Genomic DNA, 5,878 nt, shown 5'->3' with positions numbered 1-5,878 from the left:
TTACATACTTTTCTGTAGGAAGAACCATAGTGGTTTAGTGGTCAAAAGTACAAGAACTCATCTTGACAGCCCATATAGCTTTGCCCATGAAGAGAGTCTATACACACTCGCATCCCAAAGCAGCAATAGATAGCGTAATACCCAGTTGATTAGGAGCGGCATGTCTGCAATCCAATGAAAAGATACCTAGTCATTTCCGTCAATCTCCTTTCTGACTTCTCAAAACGTGTTGCGATCTTAACCCTGCTGAAATGCCACCTTCAGCTTTCAATTAGAAATGGAAACACTATTGTTGCAAATAAGTGTGTGCATTTAAACTGCTGTCAATGGGAAAAAGAAAAGGAGAACCCTACCACTTTTATTTTCCTCATTCTCTGACTACCTCTCTTCCGATGTTGCTGAACTACTGTTTCCATCATCCCTGACCATTGGCCAGGCTGGCTGGGAATGATGGGAGTCGGAGTCCAACAACACAAGTTGCCAACATCTGCCCTACATGCTGTGTCAGACCGGACAACCCACTGCTGTTTCTTTCAACTGGGTCTGCTCCCCCTGCTGTTTGAGATCCTTTTTAACAGGAGATGGTGGAGATTGTACCTGTGTCCTTCTGTCTCAGAGCTCTGTAGCCCCCTGTTATGTCAAGATGGGATGCATCATTTAACTTGCACCGGCAGTAGATTACAGAAGTGTTTTGTCCCCCAATCACTCACCTTTTAAATTTGTTTTAAAATAAATGTGTTTTTTTTTTTAAACCTCCGTCTCTGTGCTGCTTTGGGAAACTGAAGTTGGTGTAAGGTAGCTGATTGGGATGTGGGGACTGCCATGTGCACAAACCTACCTAAGTTGGAGGTTCTAGAGGAGCCTTAGAGGAGGCTCTAAGTAGGAGGAGCCTTGGAGGCGCTTCAGCACAAGTAGCTGCCTTAATGCCAAGCATGAGCCTTGGCCCACTGATGTGTAGCACCTCTCCACGATTTCACACTGGGCTCTTCCTCAACCCTTTCTGGAAGCACTAGGGATTGAATTTGCATGCAGAACATGTGCTCTATCACAGAGCTGCAGCCCTCCCAGTGCTGCTTCCACCACCATTACTAATATATCTGGCTTAATGCCAAAATGGGATTTTAAGTGGTTCATGAAGTAGAAAAACCAAGTTACACAATTAAAATGTACAGTAAGACAGCACCATAAAAAACATATCAGTTAACAACAAGGCAAATAAACATAATGGCTGTGTAAACAGGCGAGTTGTCAAAAGCCGGTGGAATGCCAATAGAGATGGAGGTCTTTTGTATTGACGGCAGGGAGTGCTTTTCCTAACACTGGAGATATTAGTGAAAAAAGCCTGCTACTGTGTTGCTACAGGCCAATAAATGTCAAGCTATGGCAATGGTACCAGCTGAAGACCTTTCATTTGCCTCCGTCTGTCATGATATTTTGACTTACTAGATCCAATAATGCAAGTTTTCTATAAAATTTTAAATTAGAACACTTTCCAAAAAATTATTTCGCATAGGGTAATTTGCACTGAAAAATCTTCCACTTGCATCAGAAAATGTTCTTTAAAAAATAAATCAATTTTATTAAAGGTTTTCAACCTAATATACCATAAAATTCCAACTAAACTAAAAATAATAATAACAAATATATCAAACAGAAATAAATTAAGGGGGAAAATAAAATACATTAATGATCCTCATAAGACACCCTGCCTCTCACACAGGCCCCTTCCTTTTCTCTCTCCCAGCTCCCTGCATAAGAAAATGTTTTGATGCCCTAGAGAGTAATGTCCTACAGCATTTTTATATTGCATCCAGTAAACAAAGCTAAAAAAATTTAAACTGCCAACCTTGCCTACAACTGTATTTACAATTGGCATCTATTCAGTGTTGCTAATGAACTTGCGAAACAGATAATTTTTAAAAGGAAGGAAAAAAGCAATGGAGTTCTTCCTCCTGCAGTTCACTGCTTTAGATCACGGCTAATTAACTCCTAACAGCCCCAATGAGGTCAAGAATGATGGGAGTTGTAGTCCAATAACACATGCAGGGCACTATGTTGACTACCCCTGTCTTAAATAGTAGCCTTTTGTCTTCTTTTATGCTGAGTGGAGTATTGTGTTCCTGGTTTTAATTTGCCTGATTTTTATTTACATATTGCTGCTATGGGTAGCTAACATGCAGTTCTCCAGATGTCTTCCATCTCCAGTCTTTTAACAGGCTCCATTGGAAAGAAACAACCAAAGAAAGGTGGTTCCAGGTGGAAAAGCACTATTAGCTCTTTGCTCCCACCCACTACTTCAGATTGCATCCAATCCTTGCTTCGTAGGGAATGGACACATGCTCCCATGTTTGGTCCTGCCAGTGTTTTAGTTTGTTGTATCCAAGGAAGCTACTTTATACCTAGTCAGATCATTGGTCTATTTGGCTCAGGATTGTCTGCACTGAATGGCAGCAGTTATCCAGGTTTTGAGACGGAGGCTTTCCCAGCTCTGCCTTATTAGTAGCTGCACGCATGACTATTGCCACTTTTTGGAAGGATCTTAAAGGAGCTAATTTAACAGCATGGTATAAAAGGGTTATAGGGACGCGGTTGGCGCTGTGGGTTAAACCACAGAGCCTAGGGCTTGCCGATCAGAAGGTCTGTGGTTCGAATCCCCACGACGGGGTGAGCTCCCGTTGCTCGGTCCCAGCTCCTGCCAACCTAGCAGTTTGAAAGCATGTCAAAGTGCAAGTAGATAAATAGGTACCGCTACAGCGGGAAGGTAAACGGCGTTTCTGTGTGCTGCTCTGCTTCACCAGAAGCGGCTTTGTCATGCTGACCACATGACCTGGAAGCTGTATGCTAGCTCCCTCGGCCAATAATACGAGATGAGCACCGCAACCCCAGAGTCGGTCACGACTGGACCTAATGGTCAGGGGTCCCTTTACCTTTATAAAAGGGTTTGGCAGATGGCCCTTGCAGAGAAACTAGCATGTAAGCTAAGAATAGCTAGAGGAAATAAATTCAGCTACATGCTTGGGAGAGTCGGTGGAGGCTTGACTGCTTATACAAAAAATTCCAACAATAAAAGGAAAGTCATAGCATCATAGAGCTGGGAGAGACTCTGAGGTTTATTCTAGTCCAATCCCTGAAATGTGGGAATCTCAACTAGATCATACATGTCTACCACATCTTATGGGAGACTGTTAGAGAACCTCTTACCACCTCTTATGGGAGACTGTCCCTGAAATGCGGGAATCTCAACTGGATCATACATGTCTACCACCTCTTATGGGAGACTGTTCCACGGTCAAATAGCTCTCACTGTCAGAAAATTCTTCCTGATGTTTAGTTGGAATCTTCTTTTTTGTAACTTGAATCCATTGGTTTGAGTTCTACCCTCCTGAACAACAAGCTTGCTCCATCCTCTATGCGACAGCCTTGAGATATTTGAAGATGGCTATCATATTTCATGTCAATCTCGTCTTTTCCAGGCTAAACATACCCAACTCCCTCAATCGTTCGTCATAAGGCTTGGTTTCAATACCCTTGATCATATTGGTTGTCCTCCTCTGCACACGTTTCAGCTTGTCAACATCCCTCTTATATAGTGGCATCCAGAGCTAGACACAGTACTTCAGGTGTAGTTTGCCCAAGGCAGAATAAAGTGGCACTATTACTTCACTTGATCTGGACACTACCTCTGATGATGCAGCTTGGAATAGCATTAGCTTTTTCTGCTGCTGCATCACACAGTTTGCTCATGTTAAGATTGTGGTCTACTAAGACCCCTAGATCATTTTCACATGTACTACTAGCAAGCCAGGCACCCCTCATCTTATATTTCTGCAACTGGTAAAGGGTAAATGGACCCCTGACCATTAGGTCCAGTCGTGACCGACTCTGGGGGTGCGACGCTCATCTTGCGTTATTGGCCGAGGGAGCCAGCGTACAGCTTCCAGGTCATGTGGCCTGGCGAACCAGAGCAGCACACGGAAACGCCGTTTACCTCCCGCCTGAGCGGTACCTATTTATCTACTTGCACTTTGACGTGCTTTTGAACTGCTAGGTTGGCAGGAGCAGGGACTGAGCAAAGGGAGCTCACCCCATCGCGGGGATTCGAACCGCCGACCTTCTGATCAGCAAACCCTAGGCTCTGTGGTTTAACCCACAGAGCCACCTGCGTCCCTGACACTGGTACTTCCTGCCTAAGTGCAGAACTTTACATTTGTCCCTTTTGAAATTCATTTTGGTAGCTTGCGCCCAGTTTTCCAATCTGTTAGAGTCATTTTGAATCCTAATTCTGTCTTCAGTGGCATTGGCTACCTTCCCAGTTTGGTGTCACCAGCAAATCTGATGAGCATCCTCTTAACACCTTCATCAAAGTCATTGATAAAGATGTTGAACAACAATGGGCCCAGGACAGAATCCTGCGGCAGAATCCTACTTTATCACTGTTTCCCAGGATGATGAGAAACCATTAGTAAGCACTTTGTGGGTTGGGTCAGCCAGCCAGCTACAAACCCATCTAACAGTTACCTCATCCAGCCCACATTTTACTAGCTTCTCTGCAAGAATATCATGGGGGACTTTGTCAAAAACCTTTCTGAAATCAATATACACTACCGTATGTCAAAAGACTGGCTGATATATAAATTTGTTAAACATTTTCTCTTTTTATTACTTTAAATACTGCATCTCTGCAGTATTTACAGTACTTGAAAACTTTCTGTGGGGTCTGCACAGAAGCCTCTTGGTTTTGTTGTTTCTTGTTTTTGTACAGTTGGTCATGGTTTAGATTTTGGAATGTCGCTTTCTCTTTTGTAAAGTCTTTGATCGGTTATGCTTGTTAAGCAACTTTGTAAAAAAGGAACTGAAAGTGAAAGGGCAAGTAGTTTATGACAATCAGTGGCCTATCCTCAAGCTATTTCCACCCCAGGCCTGACCCTCTTTAGCTACTGAGATTAGTTAACATGAGACATCTTCAGGGTAGCATAGCTGTAGGTCATTCTACCAAACTGGATAACCCCGGGTTCTAGTATTTTGAAAGAGAGAGAAAAAATGTATTGTTACCTGCTTTCTCCACAACCATGCATCATTTTATACACCTTGATCATACCTCTCCCTTAACTCAACTTTTTCCGATGTGCAACATTGTATTGTAGAATAATTTATTGTAGAATAATTCTTCCAGTCCCCTGATCATTTTGGTTGCCCCTTTCAGCACCTTTTGAGCCTTTCTTTTCTTTTCTCTTTTCTTTTCTTTTGGTGCAGTGACTACAACTGTGCACACAATTCCAGCTGAGATCTTGTGGTATTCATATAGCAATGGAAATGGACTTTACACTGGCAATTGCAGTCAACATAAGTTAATAGGAATCAGGTTTTAATTTTTTTTTTGTCTCCCCTTCTGTCCCGTCCCTCCCATTTACCTGAAGGGGTGGCTTTTTATGTCATCATCACATTCTCAGCACGGAGTCCGTATGCAGAAGTAGTTTCTCTTTTTCTTCTTGTAGACCTCCCTAATTCTGAACTTCAGAGTCACAGGAAAGGTTCAGCCATATAAGACTGATGCAGAGAAACTTCCCTCTTGGACTCTCATGGTGTTATGAAAGAAACAATGGATTCAAAGCATTTCCTCTCCCCAAATCTAATACCAGTCACGGGGAGAACTTCTTGGTGTTTTTCACCAAGAGACAGAGAGAGACTCTAGAGGAAACGTATTTTCTAAAGGACCTTTGAATAGGCTAACTCTTTGGGGATACAGGGCTCACAAACTCAACTGTGCAATTAAACTAGATTAGCACATAGTTAGATCCAGATGCATCTACTGTATCACAGTTAAATAGAAAACTAAACGTTGTATCTAATTGCATAGAATAATAATAATAATAATAAT

The sequence above is a fragment of the Zootoca vivipara genome, chromosome 13 (genome assembly GCF_965207765.1).
Source record: "Zootoca vivipara chromosome 13, rZooViv2.hap1.1, whole genome shotgun sequence".
Taxonomy (NCBI): domain Eukaryota; kingdom Metazoa; phylum Chordata; class Lepidosauria; order Squamata; family Lacertidae; genus Zootoca; species Zootoca vivipara.
This window is presented reverse-complemented; position numbering follows the sequence as displayed.